Source organism: Leucoraja erinacea, chromosome 2 (assembly GCF_028641065.1).
Source record: "Leucoraja erinacea ecotype New England chromosome 2, Leri_hhj_1, whole genome shotgun sequence".
NCBI classification, from domain to species: domain Eukaryota; kingdom Metazoa; phylum Chordata; class Chondrichthyes; order Rajiformes; family Rajidae; genus Leucoraja; species Leucoraja erinaceus.
This window is the reverse complement of record NC_073378.1, coordinates 66,127,549-66,152,387: the sequence shown is the minus strand read 5'-3', so window position 1 is coordinate 66,152,387 and position 24,839 is coordinate 66,127,549. Positions and strand designations below refer to the sequence as shown.

Below are 24,839 nucleotides of genomic sequence, written 5' to 3'. Positions count from 1 at the left end.
GTACAAAAAGGTTGGGTTGCACTTGAACCCGAGGGGGGCCAATATCCTGGCGGGGAGATTTGCAAAGGCTACTGGGGAGATTTTAAACTAGAACGGTTGGGGGGAGGGACTCAAATAGAGAAAGCTAGTAGACAGTGTGTGAGGCAGAGAAGGAAAACACTCAGACCCAACATGTAGGGGGGGAAAGAAGAAAACAATAATAAACAGAGAATAAGAGGTGGTGGGGTTCTTAAATGTGTGAGCAGAGAGACAGAGGGGTGTAAAATGGGGGTGGAAGCAATAGGTAGCAAGGTGAAAAGTAAAAGTGGCAGGCAGACAAATCCAGGGCAAAAATCAAAAAGGGACACTTTTCAACATAATTGTAAATTGGTAAGAGCGTTGTAAAAACAAGCCTGAAGGCTTTGTGTCTCAATGCAAGGAGCATTCGTAATAAGGTGGATGAATTGAATGTGCAGATAGCTATTAATGATTATGATATAGTTGGGATCAAGGAGACATGGCTCCAGGGTGACCAATGCTGGGAGCGGAACATCCAGGGATATTCAATATTCAGGAGGGATAGACAGAAAGGAAAAGGAGGTGGGGTAGCGTTGCTGGTCAGAGAGGAGATTAACACAATGGAAAGGAAGGACATTAGCTTGGAGAATGTGGAATCGATATGGGTAGAGCTGCGAAACACTAAGGCGTAGAAAACGCTAGTGGGAGTTGTGTACAGGCCACCGAACAGTAGTAGTGAAGTTGGGGATGGCATCAAACAGGAAATTAGAAATGCGTGCAACAAAGGTAAAACAGTTATAATGGGTGACTTCAATCTACAAATGGATTGGGTGAATCAAATTGGCTGGGGTGCTGAGGAAGAGGATTTCTTGCGGGATAGTTTTCTAAACCAACATGTAGAGGAACCACCGAGAGAGCAGGCTATTCTAGACTGGGTATTGAGTAATGAGGAAGGGTTAGTTAGCAGTCTTGTTGCGCGTGCCCCCTTGGGCAAGAGTGACCATAATATGGTTGAGTTCTTCATTAGCATGGAGAGTGACATTGTTAAATCAGAAACAATGGTTCTGAACTTAAAGAAAGGTAACTTTGAGGGTATGAGACGTGAATTTGCCAAGATTGACTGGCAATTAATTCTAAAAGGGTTGACGGTGGATATGCAATGGAAGGCATTTAAAGGCTGCATGGATGAACTACAAAAATTGTTCATCCCAGTTTGGCAAAAATAATAAATCAGGGAAGGCAGTGCATCCGTGGATAACAAGGGAAATCAGGGATAGTATCAAAGCAAAAGATGAAGCGTACAAATTAGCCAGAAATAGCAGCATAGCAGAGGACTGGGAGAAATTCAGAGACCAGCAGTGGAGGGCAAAGGGCTTAATTAGGAAAGGGAAAAAAGATTATGAGAGAAAACTGGCAGGGAACATAAAAACTGACTGCAAAAGTTTTTATAGATATGTGAAGAGAAAGAGATTAGTTAAAACAAATGTAGGTCCCTTGCAGTCATAAACAGATGAATTGATCATGGAGAACAAGGATATGGTGGACCAATTGAATAACTACTTTGGTTCCGTCTTCACTAAGGAAGACATAAATAATCTGCCGGAAATAGCAGGGGACCGTGGGTCAAAGGAGATGGAGGAACTGAGTGTTACTCGGGAAGTGGTGTTGGGTAAGTTGAATGGATTAAAGGCAGATAAATCCCCAGGGCCAGACAGGTCTGCATCCCAGAGTACTTAAGGAAGTAGCTCCAGAAATAGTGGATGCATTAGTGATAATTTTTCAAAACTCTTTAGATTCTGCAGTAGTTCCTGAGGATTGGAGGGTAGTTAACGTAACCACACTTTTTAAGAAGGGAGGGAGAGAGAAAATGGGGAATTACAGATCAGTTAGTCTAACATTGGTAGTGGGGAGACTGCTAGAGTCAGTTATTAAAGATGGGTTAGCAGCACATTTGGAAAGTGGTGAAATCATTGGACAAAGTCAGCATGGATTTACGAAAGGTAAATCATGTCTGACAAATCTTATAGAGTTTTTCGAGGATGTAACTAGTAGAGTGGATAGGGGAGAACCAGTCGATGTGTTGTATCTGGTCTTTCAGAAGGCTTTCGACAAGATCCCACATAAGAGGTTAGTATACAAACTTAAAGCACACGGTATTGGGGGTTCAGTATTGATGTGGATAGAGAACTGGCTGGCAAACAGGAAGCAAAGAGTAGTGGTAAACGGGTCCTTTTCACAATGGCAGACAGTGACTAGTGGGGTACCGCAAGGCTCAGTGCTGGGACCCCAGCTATTTAAAATATATATTAATGATCTGGATGAGGGAATTGAAGGCAACGTCTCCAAGTTTGCGGATGACACTAAGCTGGGGGGCAGTGTCAGCTGTGAGGAGGATGCTAGGAGACTGCAGGGTGATTTGGATAGGCTGGGTGAGTGGGCACATGTTTGGCAGATGCAGTATAATGTGCATAAATGTGAGGTTATCCACTTTGGTGGCAAAAACAGGAAAGCAGACTATTATCTAAATGGTGGCCGATTAGGAAAAGGGGAGATGCAACGAGACCTGGGTGTCATGGTACACCAGTCATTGAAAGTGGGCATGCAGGTGCAGCAGGCAGTGAAGAAAGCGAATGGTATGTTAGCTTTCATAGCAAAAGGATTTGAGTATAGGAGCAGGGAGGTTCTACTGCAGTTGTACAGGGTCTTGGTGAGACCACACCAGGAGTATTGCGTACAGTTTTGGTCTCCAAATCTGAGGAAGGACATTATTGCCATAGGGGATGTGCAGAGAAGGTTCACCAGACTGATTCCTGGGATGTCAGGACTTTCATATGAAGAAAGACTGGATAGACTCGGCTTATACTCGCTAGAATTTAGGAGATTGAGGGGGGATCTTATAGAAACTTACAAAATTCTTAAGGGGTTGAACAGGCTAGATGCAGGAAGATTGTTCCCGATGTTGGGGAAGTCCAGGACAAGGGGTCACAGCTTAAGGATAAGGGGAAAATCCTTTAAGACCGAGATGAGAAAAACATTTTTCACACAGAGAGTGGTGAATCTCTGGAACTCTCTGCCACAGAGGGTAGTTGAGGCCAGTTCATTGGCTATATTTAAGAGCGAGTTAGATGTGGCCCTTGTGGCTAAAGCGATCAGAGGGTATGGGGAGTCCAGCAGAGACCAGCAGAGGAGGACAAAGGGCTTAATTAGGAAAGGGAAAATAGATTATGAAAGAAAACTGGCAAGGAACATAAAAACTGACTGCAAAAGCTTTTAGAGATATGTGAAGAGAAAAAGATTAGTTAAAACAAATGTAAGTCCCTTGCAGTCAGAAACAGGTGAATTGATCATGGGGAACAAGGACATGGCAGACCAATTGAATAATTACTTTGATTCTGTCTTCACTAAGGAAGACATGAATAATCTGCCAGAAATAGCAGGGGACCGGGGGTCAAATGAGATGGAGGAACTGAGTGAAATCCAGGTTAGCCGGGAAGTGGTGTTGGGTAAATTGAATGGATTAAAGGCCGATAAATCCCCAGGGCCAGATAGGCTGCATCCCAGAGTACTTAAGGAAATAGCCTCAGAAATAGTGGATGCATTAGTGATAATTTTTCAAAACTCTTTAGATTCTGCAGTGGTTCCTGAGGATTGGAGGGTAGCTAATATAACCCCACTTTTTAAAAAGGGAGGGAGAGAGAAAACGGGGAATTACAGACCAGTTAGTCTAACGTCGGTAGTGTGGAAACTGCTAGAATCAGTTATTAAAGATGCGATAGCAGCACATTTGGAAAGTGGTGAAATCATTGGACAAAATGAATTGCATGGATTTATGAAGGGTAAATCATGTCTGCCGAATCTTATAGAATTTTTTGAGGATGTAACTAGTAGAGTGGATAAGGGAGAACCAGTGGATGTGTTATATCTGGACTTTCAGAAGGCTTTCGACAAGGTCCCACATAAGAGATTAGTATACAAACTTAAAGCACATGGTATTGGGGGTGCAATATTGATGTGGATAGAGAACTGGCTGGCAGACAGGAAGCAAAGAGTTGGAATAAACGTGTACTTTTCACAATGGCAGGCAGTGACTGGTGGGGTACCGCAAGGCTCAGTGCTGGGACCCCCGCTATTTACGATATATATTAATGATTTGGACAAGTGAATTGAATGCAACATCTCCAAGTTTGCGGATGACACGAAGCTGGGGGGCAGTGTTAGCTGTGAGGAGGATGCTCGGAGGCTGCAAGGTGACTTGGATAAGCTGGGTGAGTGGGCAAATGCATGGCAGTTGCAGTATAATGTGGATAAATGTGAGGTTATCCACTTTGGTGGCAAGAACAGGAAAGTAGACTATTATCAGAATGGTGGCTGATTAGGAAAGGGGGAGATGCAACGAGACCTGAGTGTCATGGTACACCAGTCAATGCAGTGCAGTGGCAGCGCCTAAGGGCAGCGGCTCGACTACAGTCGTCTGTCCTTTTTTTATTTTTGTCTTGTAAGGGGTAAGCCATTTAGAATGGAGACGAGGAAACACTTTTTCTCACAGAGAGTTGTGAGTGTGGAATTCTCTGCCTCAGAGGGCAGTGGAGGCAGGTTCTCTGGATGCTTTCAAGGGAGAGCTAGATAGGGCTCTTAAGGATTAGGGGAAAAGTCAAGAATGGGATACTGATTGGGGATGATCTGCCATGATCACATTGAATGCTCGAAGGGACGAATGGCCTACTGCTGCATCTATTGTCTATTGTCTATTCTTAAACTTTCTGTCCTATGGCGTCTTCAGTAACCTTTCCTGCACAAACCTCCCCTTGTGTCTCCATTTTACTGCTCCACTTTAAGATTTCTTTATTTTAATAATTTGTTCTGATTTAATTTGTAGGGTTAATTATAACAGTACAGCAAACAATGTAATTGAGAAAACTAAAATATGTCATAACAACATGTTTTCTACCCAATTTTATTCATTCTCTGAGCACCAACCATCTCTGTGACCTTGCCCAGCAAGCCATATTCCACGGAAGGTGTGACCCATTTCCCCATTACAGTTACATTACAGTCTTGCCCAAGTCAACTATTGCTGTCTGTTCAACGTGAGAATTTTGCAGTGATGGATTGCAATCATAAATCAGAATTTCGTTTTTTTAACTTCCTGATTTACACATATTGAGGTCAAGTTGATATCCTGGTTGACTCTACACTAAACGCAAATTAAATCCCGAATTTAATAATAACCTCACTTACATAACTTTTCCAAGTGTGCTCTGTCGACCATAATGCATCCCATTGCCAATACAAACCAGCAGCAATAAATTAAAACATTGGCAAATGATAGTAAAGGACAAAGCACAGAAAACTAGTCAAGACCAAGCTCTCTCAGAATCAGTGATTATGCAACATAAGTTTGGAAAACATTCCCTTTGCGATTCGCGTCATGGCCTCTTTAACTAAACATTGCACTAGCAATTACAGAGGCAACTCCTTCCTCTTGCTTTATCTTTTTTTTTTGTAAATCGCCTATTTGTGGGAAATTCGTGGCGTTCATTCAAATGAACTTCTGTTTTGAAAATTGACTTTTGTTCCCACTGTTATGTGGGTAATTTTTTAGCATAAAGATTGTTTTAACTACGAGAAAACTCCCATTGTTTGTTCGAATAGTGTAAGACACTGGGAACGAGCAGAGGAATCCTGGATATTGATTGGCTGGTTAAATAGAGGCCTATTAGTTTCAGTCAGGCTAGATTGATTATACAGCAGTAACTGGAGCATAGACGCAGAGAGAGCACCACCAGAACCATGTGATTGTCAGAAGCCTGATCGTTCTGATACCTATCTCACTATGGACGCTGGAGGGGTTGGAGAGCTGCACATTTCCACTGTCATGCTGAACGCTGTCAGCATCCTGGATCCCTGGAACTGAAGAGAGACGGCGGGAGAGGGAAGGGGAGCGAGCTGCTGGAGGAGAAAGACGAGGGAGAGACTGCACCTTGCAGAGCTTCTCTGCAGCCGTTCAGCTCTAAGCATCCGAAGAAGCTGCGAAGGGGACGGACCCTGAAGCCTCGAGGTGCTTTGAAGCGGCTGAAAGCTTTAGTTAGAGCTGCAGCAAGTATTTTAAACAGCTTGTTTTTGCATTACTGTGAGTAAAATGAAATCGTTGCTATTTATTTTGTGGGGCGAACCGCGATTCAGGTCCGCTGGTCAGTTGTGGGTTGAGACGCGTTTTGGGTGTATAACTTCGCAATAATTAAATCAAAAAATTGTTGTGGTTGGGTTGCAGGGCAAGCTGGAGGTGTGCGCTTACTCTGGAGCTCTCGGCTTCTGCTCAGGGCGAAAAGGGTTCACTTGAACGGCAAAGTTTCTTTTTTTTGTATCCCTCTCTCGTTGTTCCGCGTTCCCCCAACATCACCCCAGCCCCAGATCACCGCTCTGTGCATAGCTGAGTTTGGACACTGCAGTGTTGTCAAGTAAGATGCTTGCTGCATCCGAGAGGGTGACCCGCGATCCCCGGCTGCCTCTCATGCACTTGCGGTCGTTAAAACTTCTGTTCTGGTAACGCTTTCATTTTCGGATTTTATTTTCCTTCCCCCGTCTGAAGAGAACACCATTAGCTGGATACGAGCCGAATTATGTATTTATGTATGTATGTATGTATTTATTTATTTATTTAAAACGACTACGGCGCTTCTTCACAGACTGCAATACCCTGCCGCTTACGGGTCCTGGATTTAGTAAATAATACAGAAAATAAATGGCAAAATAAAAACGCAGCGAGCGCAATAAAAGTTGTAAGTGAGCCGCGAGCTTGCGAAAGAATTGTGTTTCCTATCGAGGTGTTCTCCTGGCTGTGATGTGGCGATATAAATACACTCTTATTCACGCAGGCTTGCTCGCTTGTTCCGTTTTGATCTGGGCTGCGAGGACATGGTATGTCATAAGCTGCGATAGTGTGGCGGGTTTCAGTGAAGTAGTGAGCTTGCATTGAACAATTACAACGCCAACCAGAGAGTATTCTGTGTTTTCAGCAAACGGTAGAAATGTTTTAGTGTGTCAAATAATTGGCTTCTCTAGCAGAAGCAAATTTGGTGGTGGTCGGCGGGGGGTTGGGGTTAATCTGCCAGCGTTGATATGTGAAATATTTAAATCGTGACTTGTTTCACGTGAAGATCATTTCCTTAATGAACTTTGTTTTTCACTGATTAGCACGGGAGGTGTGAGCGTTCCCACGTTTTTGTTTGCAAAGAAACCTTGCAATAATGAATTCGTCCTGCCTTGCACATTATTGATCCGGAGGAAGGTGCAGCAATTGACAGTGAAACTATCTTCGAAAGCTCGCATATTTAGCGATGGAATTGGCTCTGCAGTCACCAGAGAAACGTAGTGTGTAAAACTCACTGTTGGGTCTTGTGTGCATGTAGCGTAAAATACGAAAAACGAGAAACACCGTTTTACCAATCCTCCAAAAGAAAGTTAGCTAATTCTAATTATATGCCTTATTGATGGCGGTTTATTGTTTTAAAAAAAACTTGAGTGATAATTTAGTACACGCGTATGTATATGCTCCATATATCCTGGAAGAGCTTTAAAGCCATTAAGCTTTTTGTACATGGATTTCACTGCAGGGCATATCAGCTGGAAGCAAGAGATTTTGACTGCAGGAAGTTCCAGCTGAAAGGGTTTTTTTTATGGTCTCTATTGATACATTTTCTACAAATATTTGTTTTATTATTTTTTTTTTAACCACTGTCCGGCTTAAAAATATATGTTCCTTCAGTACAGGTAGCAATCAGCTGGTCCTTACTACAATTTTAACTGGTTGTGACTTTATAGGTACTCAATTATTAAGGCAAAACCAACAAACGAGTAATGGTAATAGACATAGTAATAAGGTGGCACAAGATGAGCAGATTTGATCTTTGAGTGTCATTCGCAAGGTTTAAAATGTTGAGAATATATTGTACAGTACTTAATTTTTGGCTCTTGTGAAATACTGAAATATTATAAAGGAGCTGGTGTTTGAGGTAAAGCTCAATACTTGTGCCACTGTAATGTAGCACCAATGCACGTTGAATGTAAAATTGCTTCATGCAAGCATTTTGTACTCTAATTCATTACAGTGATGCCCACTAGGGGAAAAATACATCAAACTATTGCAGAGTGCAATCACCAGGCTTGATTGTTTGTGAGTTTGGAATAATGAACCATTTTTCTTTTTCTTTTTTGAAATCCTGCTTTTATAATATTATCAATGTTGCATTGTTTAAACAGCTGATCATGTAATGTTAGGCATCTGGAAAACGGCAATATTTATTTCTGTCTGTCGTTTACTTGATGGAACAAAACCGTTTGACTGACCAAATAAAAAAAATGTATAGATCAAAGGTAATTTAATGGAATATTGTCTTTCACCAGAATTGATCATGCATTAGATTGGAAGGAGTTCAACCACCTGTGGATAGGTCTGATCATTTAGGTGTTTTTTTTTTGTTCTCATCTGTAATAATCTTATCAACTTAAATAATGTGCAATATTATGTAAGATGCCAATTTGACTTGGTTACACTGTACACTTGGATATGTCAACAATGGTGAACCTTAAATTAAGATGGTAGCATGACTTTTGAGGTTCTGAGGTGCATCTGACCCTTTACAAGAGAGACTGGTTTTCATTACTAATCCTTGGAGATTGGTGCATGCCATAAATTTCCTTGGTTGTTTTTGATAAAGCCAAGAACCGGGATGAGCCAGGCTTAATTTTGAAGGTTTATTTTGGATAGATCTTGAAAATGCATCCAGATCCACAAAGTACTTGCATGGCCTAAATGTGCTGCAGTTCAATCATTAAATGATTTGGGATATTTGGACCAGAGCTCCTTCCCTCAGTCATTATTTTTGAATGTTATGGAGATGTTTAGCACATTGTAAATATGTAAAATGTCATATTTCAGAATAAAATGTTTGTAGATATCATTTTCTGATCTTTTAGTAAGAACAGATCATATATTCTTGCTGGTATACACTCAATTGATGAAATCAAATGAAGCATCTTGGGTTTAAATGCTGCAAAGCTTGCCAGTCCGCCAGTAGTGTTAAGTATGAATGGTCAGACTGGCAAAGGTTTTGAATTTGCAAGCATTAAAATGAACAATCCACAAATACTAAAGTTTTCCAGTTGAATATCTATCTTGAAGCATATCATATTTCAAGATAATATGTTGCCCCAGTTCCAACATAAGAAAAGCAGAAGGAGGCCATTTAGCCTATTGCATTTGCTCCATCATTTAAGACTGCTCTTATTCTTTGGTGTTAATCTGTTTACCCGTTGATAGATTTTTGGAGATTAAAATGTTCTCTCTCTCTCTCTTTTTTTTTGTGTGGTGCCAAAGAGGTTCACTTCATCTGGAAGTGGCGGCGCTGTTAACAGCTGCAGCTCGCTTGCAGTCCGTCTGTCTTTACTTTTTTCTGTTTTTTTTTATCTTGTTTTGGTTAAGTTTTAGTTTGTTGGGGGGGGGGGGGGTGAAACATGTTCTCTGTCTCTTCCTTCGGGGGAGTGCGACTTTTTCGTGTCGTATCCCCCTTCTCTGGCTCCGTCTGCGCTGAGGCCTAATGGCAGAGCTGGCGGCCTCCAGCCTGCGTCTGACCCCAAGGCTCTGGAGGCAGAGCCGGCCAGGACTCCCCAACGAGAGGCTGGCCATCTTCGGGGCTGAGGCAGCGGTGGCCCGACTTGCTGGAGCGGGGTTCTGGCTTTCGGCGGCTGCCTGGAGCTGATGCAGCGGGGCTCGGAGTGGAGACTGCGGGACCCGGAGCTGGGGCAGCGGCCTGGAGCTGAGACTGCAGGACCCGGAGCTGGGGCGGCGGCCTGGAGCGGAGACAATAAAGGAATCTAATCTAATCACTCCACTCTAGCTACTTATGAGACTCCTCTCCAGTTTTAACGATCCTATTTTGTGGGGCTGGGGGGGAGAGAGAGAATCTAGAAACAACTGAATTGTCTGAAGAAGGGTCTCGACCCGAAACGTCACCCATTCCTTCTCTCCAGAGATTCCGCCTCGCCCGCTGAGTTACTCCAGCATTTTGTGTCTACCTACTGATTTGCTCAATCTCTCTTCAAAGAATGTCCACCTTCCCAAGGGTTAATTCGGTAAACCTTTTTGTTACAAATATCCTTTTCTTAGGGTGACGTGACCTGTACATAATGTTCTACATTGGGTCTTGCCGGGCACAATGTAGTTCCAGAGCTTTGTGCTTCCTATTGTGTAATGGAGGAAGGTGTATTGCACCTCTCAAACAGCTGCATCATCGCATACTTCATGTCCCATCTTTGAATGTGTCCATGCTCCTATATTAACCTCATCAATCATTATAGAAACCTACAATCACTTCCTACATCCACCATTCTAAGGGACTGTCCAGGAAGAAGATAATTGTAGTAAGACATCTTTATTCTTGTCTTTAAGTCCAAGACATTCTTTGTATTTCTAATATTGTTCTATGTGCATATAACTTTCAGTGATTCATATACCTGGATGCCCATGTTCCTCTAAAAACCTTTAAATGTTTTGCCCTCTGGACAAGCAGATATTTTCCTATCAAAATATAAGACCTATTTTCCTGATTTAACTCCATTGTCACATCCCATTCACTTTGCATATCTATATTTCTTGAAGTCCATCTCAATTTGTAGACCAGCAATCTCCCCACACACTGGCACTATCCCACACATTTGGAACAATTTACAGAAGCCAATTATCTTACAAACCTGCATGTCTTTGTAGTGTGGGAGGATCCTGGAACACCCAGAGAAAACCCACTTGATCACGGGGAGAATGTACGAACTCCGTAAAGACAACACCCGTAGTCAGGATCGAGCCCTCTCTGGTCTGTAAACCAATCTGTGGTGATACCAGCATATTGCCCTTTGACTTTTGCTGTAAATTTGATGTTCAAAGAATCAAAGGTCAGTTTATTGTCACGAGTACCAATTAAGGTACAGTGAAACTCGAAGTACCATACAGCCATACTAAAAAAAAAGGCAACAAGCCACACAACTACATAAAAGTTAACATAAACATCCACCACAGTGGATTCCCTGCATTCCTCACTGTGATGGATCCTCACTGCAGTAAAGTCTAATCTTCCTCTTCTCCCGCGGTCGGGGGAGTCGAACCATCGTCGGGGCAATCAAAGCACCTGCGGCTTGGAATCTCCCGAAGTCGGTCTCTAACCAGGGACCGTGAGCTCCACAATGTTAAGTCTGCAGGCTCCCATGGCGGGAGCTCCCGAAGTCACTCTCCAGCAGAGGCCGCCAGCTCTGCGATGTTAGACTGCATTGCAGACAGAGATACGATATGGAAAATAATTGCATCTCCGTCGAGGTAAGAGATTTAAAAACAATTTTCCCCCACTCCCCTCATAAAAAAAAAACAAAAAAAAAAACTAAAGAACACAAACTTATATTTGACACATACTAAAAAACAACAAAGAAGGAAGGGACACAACGGACTGTTGGCGAGGCGGCCATGTTGTGTGGTTTATTAAAAGCCTTCTGAAAGTCCAAATTGATGTCTTACTACAATTATGTTGGCTTCTTGGGCAGTCCCTAAAAATGGAAGATGACTTGCTTCCACTGATTTAGTGGGTTCCTGTATTGACTGATAAAGTCAATGCAGGACCACAGACACTTTCAAAGGAGGGCGAGAAGTGTCTGCTGAAGCAGGTTTGTGAGGTGCACTAACTGTATCCACCCAACTAATCTTATGCTAGTTACTGCCTCGGGAACTCCAGCTGAATTATCAAACATGTTTTCACTTCCATAAAGATAATGCAGAGGCATGGTTTCATTATTTATCAAATGCTTTGCCTTCTCTTCCCTAAAAACACATTCTTGCATTTTCCCCTATAACTGATGTATTCGTCTCTCCCCACCACCGCATGCCTTTCCTCTCTCCTTTTTGAAAAGGTGGTGGTGGGATAGTAGGTTGGTGTACAATTGCCCCAATCTGTTGGAGCTGTTCCAGAATTTTGGACGATGACGACCAGTATATCCACCATCTTCATAGGCTATAAAAATCTTGGGACGCAGATTATTAGGATTCAGAAAGTTACTGACTTTCAGTCTCATTGATTATAGTTTTGTTTATGCTAATTTATTTATCCAATCAGTTATTCTGCACAGTTTTGGGGAGCTGGGAGGAGATGGTGTGTATATTTTGTCATGAACATGACCACGTATGACTAATTTCTCCGCCTTTTCCATTTATTGCTCAACATATCAACATCAGTAAAAAAGCCATACTAACTTTTTTGCTTTTTTTTTAATTTCCCCCTCGTTTTTTGCCAACGAGTAAACACTTTTGCAGTCTGTTTCTTGCCTAAGAGAAAATATTGGGAAGAGGTAATTTGCAAATGTTCATATGAGTGCTGAGCAAAATCAATTGGAATTAATGGAACTAATCTTCGATTTCTTATTATCGAGTCCACATCACAAGATTATAAATTGTTCGGCCAGAGCTGAACCCACCTCTCCGCATCTGCATACCATGGCATCTTGCGCTTCATGTGCATGGTGGTGGAAAGATTGGTTGAAACAGGGCCGCGACATGAACGCTCTTTCCTTGACCCCATTCTTCGATTAAAATGAGTGTATTATGCTGTAGCTACATTTCCACCACAAAATTGAAACAATAATAGAAAATTATCCTCAACAGTATGCTAATTAAATATTAGGATGCTGAAAATTATTTATACTTATTTATTTATATACCTCTAATTTCAGATTATATATTTACAAACATTTTAAATTGAAACATTGATATCAATAGATGCTTTGATCAACTTCAAAAGATGACTTGATTGATCTGCAGGTTAATATGTCTCTGCACAGAACAATTATTAATAATTCCCACCATGTGTGTGTATATTGCGTACAGTTTTGGTCTCCAAATCTGAGGAAGGACATTATTGCCATAGAGGGAGTGCAGAGACGGTTCACCAGACTGATTCCTGGGATGTCAGGACTGTCTTATGAAGAAAGACTGGGTAGACTTGGTTTATACTCTCTAGAATTTAGGAGATTGAGAGGGGATCTTATATAAACTTACAAAATTCTTAAGGGGTTGGACAGGCTAGATGCAGGAAGATTGTTCCCGATGTTGGGGAAGTCCAGGACAAGGGGTCACAGCTTAAGGATAAGGGGGAAATCCTTTAAAACCGAGATGAGAAGAACTTTTTTCACACAGAGTGGTGAATCGCTGGAACTCTCTGCCACAGAGGGTAGTTGATGCCAGTTCATTGGCTATATTTAAGAGGGAGTTAGATGTGGCCCTTGTGGCTAAGGGGATCAGGGGGTATGGAGAGAAGGCAGGTACGGGATACTGAGTTGGATGATCAGCCATGATCATATTGAATGGCGGTGCAGGCTCGAAGGGCCGAATGGCCTACTCCTGCACCTAATTTCTATGTTTCTATATATATATATGTTGCTCAACAATAAAATGTTACTGTTATCTTGCACGCTGTCTGTACCATTGTTTAATTGGCAAATCCACAAATAATGCCAAAACCATTTGTAATGTCCAGTTGTGAAGATGGGTATAAATTGATGAATAAATTCATACTTTCTGCTACGCAAGTACAATAAGTGTTTGGAGCAGAAAAATGTTTGCTATTCGCTTCTCATCAATAATGTGCAATGCTTTAGTAGCTGAGAAATGTGTAAGGTTTGTGTGGTGCTATGTATTCTTCAGGATTATTTGTTTATTTTAAAGTTGCTCTTGTATTTATAAATGTGTTACATTCCTTGAAAGTTTAACAAGATACTCATAATTATGGCACCCGTTTGCCAATAAAACAGTGTTATTCCTTTTTTTCCCCCAAAAAGGCATTTGATGATGAGATTTCACTGAAATGTACATCTCCCACCACCTTATGGCAGCTTTGAGCTACTGCACGTAGTTAAAACAAACTGCTTGTAGCCATATCCATTTGATATTCCGCTGTTTTTAAAGAATCACTGGAAACGGTATTTACTGAGCAACCAATTATGAAATGTGTCCCCTCATTTCTTAATTGAGGAATGTTTGGTGCATAATGTTTACGGAAATGCACTGTTTTCCCCTTCTACTCTCCAAACTCAATGTAAATAGATATAGAAAAATGTGTTTTTTTTTTTTAAACGAATGTTAGGTTCTCGTTAAGTATTGATTTTATTTTGTATTGTTTTTCGCACATAAATTTGAAATACACGATGCTGTTTAAATGTTCTGCTATGTAGCAAGTGTGTTCTGAATTTATGGAAGGATTTGACATTCTTTAAATTGTATTTTGGCAAAAAGATCTCGTCCCAAACAATGCACGTCAATGCTTTTTGTCACTTGCTTCCATTCTAAGGAAGTATGAATATGAGAACTGGATTGGTATATTTGAGCTTTAGCATCTGCTGTGACATGCATTATGATAAATGACTGATCTGTGGCCTAACTACATGAATTTTTTTTTCTTCCTCATCTCCTCGATAAATCGTTAATATAAGTTATTGATCAGAAAATTAAAAGTTGATCTGGTGTTTATGCAGCAAATTCTTGTTTTAACAGACCTCTTTATAAAGGATTTCATTTATAGTGGACAGATCCGCTGACGCCAACCCTGGCTCACAAGGTGAACCAGTGAGCCCACCATCCATCGCACTGTCCAGTTTTTGCAACGGTTTTTGCAGCTCACATTTGGCCACTCCACTGCCTCCTCCTTCACCCATAATAATAATAATAATAATAATAATCTTATTTATATAGCACATTTTTAGTCAACTTTCATTGACCCCAAAGTGCTTCACATAATTACATTACATTTACACACAGGCAAAGGTGGGTGAAGTGTCTTGCCCCAAGGACACAACGACAGTATGCACTCCAAGCGGGATTCGAACCAGCTACCTTCCGGTCGCCAGCCGAACACTTAGCCCATTGCACCATCTGTCATCCCATCACTATATTCACTCTGTTTCTCTTCCTCCTCCTCCTTTTCCTCTACCTCCTCCTCATTTCCCCTCTTTCTCAATGGTAGTCTTCAACATGCTCCACCTTGGAAGACATTGGTGACTGCAGGGGAGGGTGTAAGTGGGGAACATACAAAGTGAAGGAAGAAGCGGCAACTGGTGAGAGGGGAAGGAGCTCCACCGTGTCCAAGCACTGCTTGTCGTTGGCAGCAGCCTGAAGAAATTGATGGGTTGCAGCTTCAAAACACTGGCACCAGAAGAGAGGAGCTCTGGTGGTGGTATTTTATTGCAACTAAACTGCCTTGAGGAGATGCGTTTAACTGAAAGCATTGAATCTAAATAAGGGACACGACCCAAAATTCATTAGTCCATTTCCTCCCTGGAAACTGCATGACCCATTGATCCATATGTTCAGCTTTCTCTTGTCCAGTAAACCCTTGATTTAACAGACCACTTTGTAATGGATTTTGGTTATAGTGGACTGACCTACTGATGCCACCCCTGGCTCGCTCCAGCTCGCCAGTCACATACAACCCTTGCTTTTGAGGCCGCCCCCGGTTCACAAGGTGCACCAGCAAACCCTTCATCCACCGCAGGGTCTGGTTGATGCGGCTGTTGTTACAGCTCACGTTGGAGCCCCTGGCGACATGCTTTTTCCAGGTCGCTGCCACCGCCAGGACACTCTGTCACCATGGGGCTCTGACCAGCTGCTGCTGCTTCCTCCTCCCCGCCCCACTGCCGCCTCCTTCACCCGTTGCTCTTTCCACTCTGCCAGTCGCTCCACCACACTCCTCTCCTGGACTCTCCGACATATTTCAAGGTGGAGTATGTCGGTGGCCCTGGGGGAGAGGGGTGAGGAGGCTGTGGTGTAGGGGAAGGAAGAGACTAAGTGGACGGGAAGAGGAGGTAGTGGTGCAGGAGTGGGCAGCAGACTAAGCATAGGCCATCAAGAAGCAGCAACTGGTGAGAGGGGAGGGATCCCCATGGACGATGACTGTGTAACTGCATGACCTGTCAGTGACAGAAACCTCAAGAAAGCACCCACCCCAGGAACTAAACAGCTTCAACAACAGCCCCATCAACCGGACAGTGCGGTGAGTGAAGAAGGGCTGGCTGGTGCAGATCAGCAGCATCGGCACCTAGTTTTAAGGTGAAATAACACGAAGTGCGTAACTTGGCAGACTGAATCAGCATGAAGAAGGGTCCTGATGTCATCTGATCAAATCCTCCAGTGATCTGCCTGATCAGCTGAGTTACTGCATGTACTTTGTGTCCTTTTGTGTATTAACTCTCATCTGAATTTTTTGTTTCAACTGCGTACAATGATAATACCTTATCTGTTATAACAAACTATCGGCAAGAATGGATACCATTTTCCCCTTTCTCCCCCGGCGTGTTGTAACGAGCATTTGCTGTGTGTCTAAGCCGACACTGCCATCCATCAAGATTGTGGCCAACCATTTACTTTTGGTCTTGCTCTACCCATTTTCCTAGAGTTATTTTAATATCACAAACTATTTAATTATGAATGAACTCAATGGCTGAGGCTCCACAGCCATCATTTTGAAAGATTGCCAGCATATGAATGAATAAGATGCACAGTCACTTGTTGTTAGCTTGTACGTTTCTCAGCCAGGGGCTACATTCTCTATTGAGAGCCCTGTGAGCATTTAGCAGGTTTCAGTGTGATCATTGGTTGTCCTTCTAGATTTCTCTCCTTGTGCAACACACTTGCAATTCCAGAAATCAGTCCAGTGAATCTTCATTGCCCTCTTTCAGTGGCAGATATATCTTTATTTGATATTGTTTTATGGTTTCTCCAGTGATCATAGAATTGAAGCAAGACAATTTTGCTCTTGTGACCAAAACCTCATTGCCAAAAGCATACTCCTTTGTTTTCTGCACCAGCATGTTGGCCTTCAGTCACGTGTGCACAGGACATCCAGGCTGCTTTGAAAATCAACATTTCCCAGTCTTTCATCATTTAAGATGCAATTTATTTTCTGAACTAATGTCTATTGTAGCAGGTTTTACATTGTATACCAGATTAGTTTGATTTGTGTGTCACCTATGGCTAAATTATTTGTGCTATTGGGTATAAAGTTGAAGGTTGACTTTGTACCTTATTCCATTCTGATAAATCTTTTTCATGGTTGCGTATACTTTTGAAGTATTGCGTCTATGTTGAAGCTGCCACCTTTCAGATGTAATATTTAACAGGGGTCCTGTTTGGGTGTATAGGGAAAAAGCTGTAGATTCTGGTTTACACAAAAGTAGATGCAAAAAGCTGGAGTAACACAGCGGATGAGGCAGCATCTCTGGAGAAAAGGGATAGAGGGCATTTCGGGTTCAGACTGACAGGTGGTGCGAAAGGCATGCACCACTATTTTGAAGAGTGAGAATGTTACTTTAAGTACCTTTGCCAATCTGTAATTTTTTTAATCAAAACTGTTAAAAATAATGAACAGGTCTTGTCACGTTGCTGTCCGAGAGCTGGATATGACACTTCAGTGCTCTCATGGTACATGTCAGGATGTTACAAGGATAAGCTGAGGGGTGCTGGAGGATGAAACATGCTTGGGTTATTTTTGTATGCTTTGAAGTTATCACTGGATGGGGATGCAGAGTGTGTCCCAAGGGGGTGCACAAACAGGTGAACGAGCATCACCTCTTGGCAACTCATCAGGAAGGGGAAAATGTGCCCGTAGGAGGAAATTTAGGATTGTGTTTCTGAATGAGAGAAACTAAATGCTTGTTTGGTCATACGCCTTGCCTACAAAAGATTGCTATTTGTATCTTTAACATGGATTTTTTTTTGCATTCTTTACAAGTGCACTCAAGTTTTAAAACCAATCCATCACGATAAGCATTGTAATACTTTAGAGCCTTTTAAAACTGAATTTCAGTGCACAATTGGAGCACCTGATGACAAAGCTGTTTGCTCAGTATTCCACAGGAAAAAAAATGTATGTTTGAAATATTAGAAATAAAGCAAAAATATTTCAAATAGCTAGATCCATGAACTGTATGACATTTTCATGTGAATGGGCGGTGTAATTTAATTTATTTTGTTGAAAAATGCAAACCTGCAAGGGAATAAAAATATATACAAAGTGACTATGAGCCTTTGGTCTTTGCAGGGCTGGATATAGATTTTATGTGACTATCAGCTTGGTTCTAGTGACTGTATTGAATCAAAGTTGAATGGAGCAATATTAGTAAAATCACATCGCCATTGTTGCTGGACGGAAGTGTCAGTAAACATCAGATTTGATTCTACATCTATTTTCCTTGGTTATTTTTTCTTATGTGTTGTTGGATGGCTAAGCCTTCATGGTATTTTTTTTAAAAGGGCTAATTAGCCTCTATCAATCAATAAATTAATTAATGCTCTATTCTTCAATTACTGTGTTGAAAATGCACAAGTGCCCCCGAGCTCATGATCCAGCCCTTGGAGTTTATCCTTTTATTTTCCAGCCAAATAGCATTTTTCTTTTGGAAGTTGAGGGAACTTGTATTGAACTTCATAAGATTAAGTGGGATTGATTATGTTAGTGGAATTATACCTGTTGTCTCTAGTGGATGCATCACTATTATTCACCGGGTGGTGCTTCGATGGCCACCTCGCCTATAGTCGGTCTGTCCTTTTCATTTTTTTTTGTTATTTTTAGTGAGTTTAAAATGTTTGGGTTAATGCTCTCCTTTTTTTTGTTTTTCGGGTGGGGGGGTGGGGGGGTTGTGGTAACTTTTTTCGATCTCCTACCTTGCCAGCGATATGATTGTTTTTGGGGTCGTATCTCCGGTCACTCTGCGGCCTAACGTCGTGGAGCTGGAGGCCTTGCTCGGGACTGACTTTGAGCCCCACCGTTGGGCATGGACTTACCATTGGAGCAGATTCCTTGCCTGGGATCGACGTTCCAACTACGGCCTGCGGACTTTAACATCAAGGAGCTCACAGTCTCGGGAGAGACCAAGTCAGGAAGCTCAAAAATCGCACGACGTTTGACTAGCCCGGAACCGAGGTAGAGCGCCTGGTGCGGGGGAGCTAAAATCCCCCCCCCCCCCCCCCATAATGTATTTTGTGTGTTCTGTTCCTTTTTATTGTATGGCAAATCAAATTCCTTGTAAGTTGCAAAAACATACTTGGCTAATAAAGTATAGCTATGACCATTGTGTACTTTTCCAGTGCTTATTTTGTGATGTCAGTGTTTTTAACCATTCATTTTAACTCTGGGGCATTATTTTAACTCTGCACTTCCAGAGATGTGTTACCTCCTGCTCTGTTACATTTAAATCCTTTTGTAGTTCATCAATTTCCATTATATTTAGTAATCATTTGTAATTCCACAATGGAATTCTTTACCTCTGAATATATATTAACAGTATTGCATGTTTGATAGAAAGCATTAATGTTGTTTGATGAAAAATGCCATCATTATGCAATTTATGAGATTAAAATTGCATTATTTAACAAATTTGAAATCTTGGATGATTTACTTTATAATTTTGAATTGCCATGGGCCATTACTTATACAGTAATTCCTATTGATTTGGCCTAGTCTAATTATGTCACTTGAACTTTTAGAAGAAATAGAACATTAGCATAATTTGGCAATTTTCATTCATGTTCAAAATATTTCAAGTTTATTTACTATGCATAATCAAAAATGCTAATTCAATTCGTAGTTAAAGGAACTTTTTTTCTAGGTTCACATGATTAAATGCAATTGATTTGTGTTTGAGGTATTGCAACAGTCTCTTGGGGATGTATCAACAGTTTTTATTACAATTTAATTCCACCATAATTTATTTTAAAGTTCATGGCTTTAAGACAGGTTAGTAGAACATGTAATAACTATTTAAACTGTGACATCAGAATTTAACACTAACTTGGAGGATCAAATGACATGCCTTTGAATTAAATAATATCTTATTTTAACACAACCATGCTCCATTACCTGATGTCTGTAATTCATGGTACAAATTTGAATAAATGCTTGTCAATTCTTAGGAAAATTGGCTTGTTATTTAATTGTTTATTTATTTTCATCGATGGGAAAAATCCTCTTGTCCTGCGCATCGGAGGGGAACTGAGTAAGATGGCCAAAAATCACAGCCGTAAGTGGTAGCGTTTTTTTCTAAAATCAATCTGCAGTACAAACAGGAAGAGGTCAAGATTTGAGTTTTAATTATATAGATATTAAAATCTACGTAAAAAAGGTGCGTGATTGCGAAAAAGCTTATCAGAGGCTCTTTTGTGAATTTTTAAATGTCCAAGATCGTTTTGACAGCAGAACCTATTCCAAGGTTTGACTTTCATGAACATTTGGGTTTATTGTGGGGGTGGGGGAAGGGAAGAGAGAGAGAGAGGCTATGATTTCAAGAATTGTCTCCTGCACAATGATATATATTGCCCACATATCTGCACCTCTGCCAAACTAGAGGGTGCAGCAGGTCTTGTGCATCTGTCTTCTGTAAAGGTAAGTGTGTGGGGACTGTGAATTGAGGCCTTGGCCCAGCAAGATGCATGTAATTTGATTGTAGAGTAAACGGGGATCGAAATTAACGGTTGCCCGTTTGCCAATGGCCACCAAAAGTTCTGCTGGGCAAGTTAAAAGCCGCATCATTTTGCCCAGCTTGGCAAGCACCCGGGACACCTGGCGTTCAACTCTGAGCGGGGGTGGGGGTCCTCTCTCTACCTCTCTCTACCTCTCTCTCTCTCTCTCTCCTCTCTCTACCTCTCTCTACCTCTCTCTACCTCTCTCTACCTCTCTCTACCTCTCTCTACCTCCTCTCTCTCTACCTCTCTCTACCTCTCTCTACCTCTCTCTACCTCTCTCTACCTCTCTCTACCTCTCTCTACCTCTCTCTACCTCTCTCTACCTCTCTACCTCTCTCTACCTCTCTCTCTACCTCTCTCTACCTCTCTCTACCTCTCTCTACCTCTCTCTAAACATATAAGATTGTTAAAGGCTTGGACAGACTAGAGGCAGGAAACATGCTCCCGATGTTGGGGAGTACAGAACCAGTGGCCACAGTTTAAGAATAAGGAGTAAGCCATTTAGAACCGAGACGAGGAAACCCTTTTTCTCAGAGAGTAGTGAGTCTGTGGAATTCTCTGCCTCAGAGGGCAGTGGAGGCAGGTTCTCTGGATGCTTTCAAGAGAGAGCTAGATAGGGCTCTTAAATATTGCGGAGTCGGGGGATATGGGGAGAAGGCAGGAACAGGGTACTGATTGGGGATGATCAGCCATGATCACATTGAATGGTGGTGCTGGCTCAAAGGGCCAAATGGCCTCCTCCTGCACCTATTGTCTATTGTCTAATTTTTAAGGTGAAACTAGACCAAGTGGGACCCGTTGCGGGAGGAGGGGCAGCCTGCATCGTCACACACAAACTAACCAACCATGCACACGCTCTAATCAACCCCCCCCACACACAAACACACCAATCACCCCCATTGATATTATATTAATATTAATTCCTTCCTTTTACCCCATCCCCTACCCTATCCACTCAGAGACACTGAGAGGGAGTGGGGGGGGGGGGGGGGGGGGGGGGGGGGGGGGGGGTATAGTTTGACGGGTGGTGGGGCGTCGTCACGGGTGGGCTAGTTCCCGAATGCAATAATCCCTCCAGGCTGAAAAACGCACCAGTCCCCTACCCTTTGCCCCCACGGGAGGCAGAGAGCGAGTGTGAGGGGAGGAACAGAGGGAGGGGTGGGGGGACGCGTCGTCTGAGGGGAAGGTTAGTTCCCGAAACTCGCTCCCCGCAGCAGGCTCCGCTCTGATCTTTGGCAGACGGGGCCCGAGAACGGGGGAGTGGTCGCAGGGGGTGGGTGACATCACTCGCAGCGCGAGCAAGAGGACGTCACTCTAGGATCTTTGGACAGCGGTGTTTTGTTGGACGGGAGCCGAAACGTCCCGAGACCTCTAGTACAGGTCCTGACTTGCTCGTTCTTCACTCGCAGCACGTGCCGCAGTCTTCAGCGATGATCTTTGGTGTTCTGTCGATGGGTTGACTTTTGAACAACGGGAGGAGGAGGGAGGGCTGGGAGGTGACATCAGTCATAGCACGAGCCAGGAGGCTGAACAATTGTCACCTAATCAGCGAAAAAAATAGGCGTTTTGAATTCAAAATTTGATGGGATTTGTGAACATTTTTATGAATTACTCAAGAAATAATGCAGGAAATTTTCAGGTAAGCCGATTTTTTACTTAAGGAGGTAATTCTCTATCGGAATATGTGTCCCCGTTAGCGTGTCATTTCTTCGAGTAGATGTGATCACACACAAATAAATATACAAAAGGTATGTATTGTGTTAGAAGGAACTGCAGGTGCTGGTTTGAACCCAAGATGGACACAAAAAACTGGAGCAACTCAGCAGGACAGGCAGCATCTCTGGAGAGAAGGAATGGGTGGTGTTTCGGGTCTTGACCCTTCTTGTGTTTATCATTAGTACACCTTTTGGTATTGTGGCACAAAAATAATGTTTGCAGTTAAATTTTTATTTGTATGTTTCCCTAATTAGATTGCTGCAGTTGTCTTGATAGCAGCATGGCATTTCTTTTTTTGTTTACATTTTCTGGTTCTGTCTTCGCTGGAGACAATTCATGCTTGAAGATATAGGAATGAATAATACTGAACCTTTAGCAATTTTGATTTTTAAAACCAATTTACCATCTTTTGATAAATCATTGTATGCGAATTGGAATGTTTTGTTTTATGTTGGAGGTTATTTTATTCCAGGAAATATTAATTTTCAAAGGGAAAGATTGTTCGATGATGAATTTATCATCGTGTTGCTTGATTAATGCGACTTCCTTGCTCCCCATCACGTATTTGTTCCAGATTTTTCCCCCTATCTTTACAAAGATATCTTTGTGTTGCCAGACTCTGACTACAGCCAGTAATCTTGTGGAAATATAATTTGCATCGTATTTCTTGCAGGAAGTCTTACATTCATAGTAGGTGACAGTAGTTAAGAAATTCTTGTCGCAGTGGAATGAATATGAATAAAAAGGATATTCTACTTCAAGGCTTCAAGAATGGAGCTTTATTTTAGAAAATCAGCAAGTGGGAATATTATTGACATCAAATTCTGAAACATCGTGAAGGTGAAAATAGGAGGAATTCTTGTGGGAGCCAGGAATTAATGGCTTGGCATATGATGAGTGTTTGATAGCACTTGGTCTGTAATTGCTGGAGTTTAGAAGGTTGAGGGGGGATCTCATTGAAACTTACAGAATAATGAAAGGCATAGATAGAGTGAATGTGGATAGGATGTTTCCACTGGTGGGAGAGTTTAGAACCAGAGGTCATAGCCTCAGAATTAAAGGGCGCTCTTTTAGAAAGGAGGTGAGGAGTAAATTTAGTCCGAGGATAGTAATCTGTGGAACATTGCCACAGAGGGCTGTGGAGGCCAAGTCTGTTGATATTTTTTAAGGCGGAGATCGACACATTCTTGATTAGAACGGGTGTCAAAGCTTATGGGGTGAAGGCATGAAAATGGGATTAGGAGGCAGAGATCAGCATTGATTGAATGGCGGAGTAGACTCGAAAAGGAGTCGACTCCAAAAACTTGTGAACAAGGAACAGGAGTAGAAATATAGAGGCAGGGAACATGGCCCCTCAAACCTCCTGTCATTTGATACAATCATGTGATCTAATTTTGATCTCTGCTGCACTTTCTTGCCTGTTCAACATATGAAAAATGTGTTTTTCTTAGCCTTGAACATACTCAATGATGAGGAATTAAGTATAGATTTCCAAAGTCTTGCAACTTTGCTAAGGTAGAATCTTCCTCTTCCTCACTTGGCCTCACTTCCTTTTTTTTTGCTTAACCACAATTTAATCTGGTACAGTTAACACCATATTTAACCCATGAACAATGCTTTGCCCTCTTTGTAAACCTATAAAATTCTGAAATATGTTTAGTTTAATTTATCGTCATGTGTACCGATGTAAGGTGAAAAGCTTTTGTTATGTGCTAATCAGTCAGTGGAAAGGCAATATAAAATTACAATCGAGCCATTCTCACTGTACAAATTCATGATAAATGGAATAACATAAAGTTCAATTTAAAGATAGTCCAAGTGTCTCTAATGAGTTAGTTAGGAGCTCGGGCCCGTTCTCTAGTTGTTGATAGAATGGTTCAGTTGCCTGATAACAGCTGGGAAGAAATTATCCCTGAATCTGGAGGTGTGTGTTTTCACATTTCTGTAGCTCTTGTGTAATGTGAGAGAGCAGAGGGTGTGACCAGGATGAGATGCATTGTTGATTATGCTGGTGCCTTGCTGAGGGAGCATGATATATAAATGGAGTCTATGGAAGGGAGGTTGGTTTGTGTGATGGTCTGGGCAGCTTCCACAATTCTGTGTTATTTCTTGCAGTCTTGGATGGTCCTGTTCCCAAACCGTGCTGCAATGCATCCTGATAAAATGGTGTCTCTGGCACATCTCAAAGGTTTCTTTATTAGTCACATACACCTAAGTGTAGTGAAATGTGTGTTGCCAATGCAGCACATAAAAGAAGAATACAAACATGACAATAATAAAGAGCTTTAATATAAAAAAACATCCCCCCACAATGGTTCCCACTGTGAGGGAAGGCACTAAGTCCAGTCCCATCCCCATGTCCACCCATAGTCGGGCCTATTGAGGCCTCCGCAGTCGCCGCTATGGAGGCCTAATGTTCCAGGTCGTTCTCACCGGGTGATGGTGCTCCGGCGTCGGGAGAATCCTCTCAGCGGCAAGGGACGCCTGGAATGTCTGCCTCCTTACTCGAGACCGCGGCTTCCGAAGCCAACAAGGCCGCGCCGGATGGAGCTCCACCACTGGCGATCTCAGCAAGAGATCCCAG

The 24,839-nt window shown here is 42.2% G+C and overlaps 1 protein-coding gene across 1 annotated transcript in view; it reads left to right on the top strand.

Annotated features, from left to right (window-relative positions):
- Nucleotides 1-4,840: 4,840 nt before the first annotated feature.
- The window catches only part of LOC129710935 (cadherin-18-like), a 757,826-nt gene continuing 737,827 nt past the window's right edge, over nt 4,841-24,839 (top strand). The window contains exon 1 of the mRNA XM_055658245.1: nt 4,841-6,127. The gene's annotated coding sequence lies outside the window, so the exon portion shown is untranslated. The remainder of the gene's footprint in view (nt 6,128-24,839) is intronic.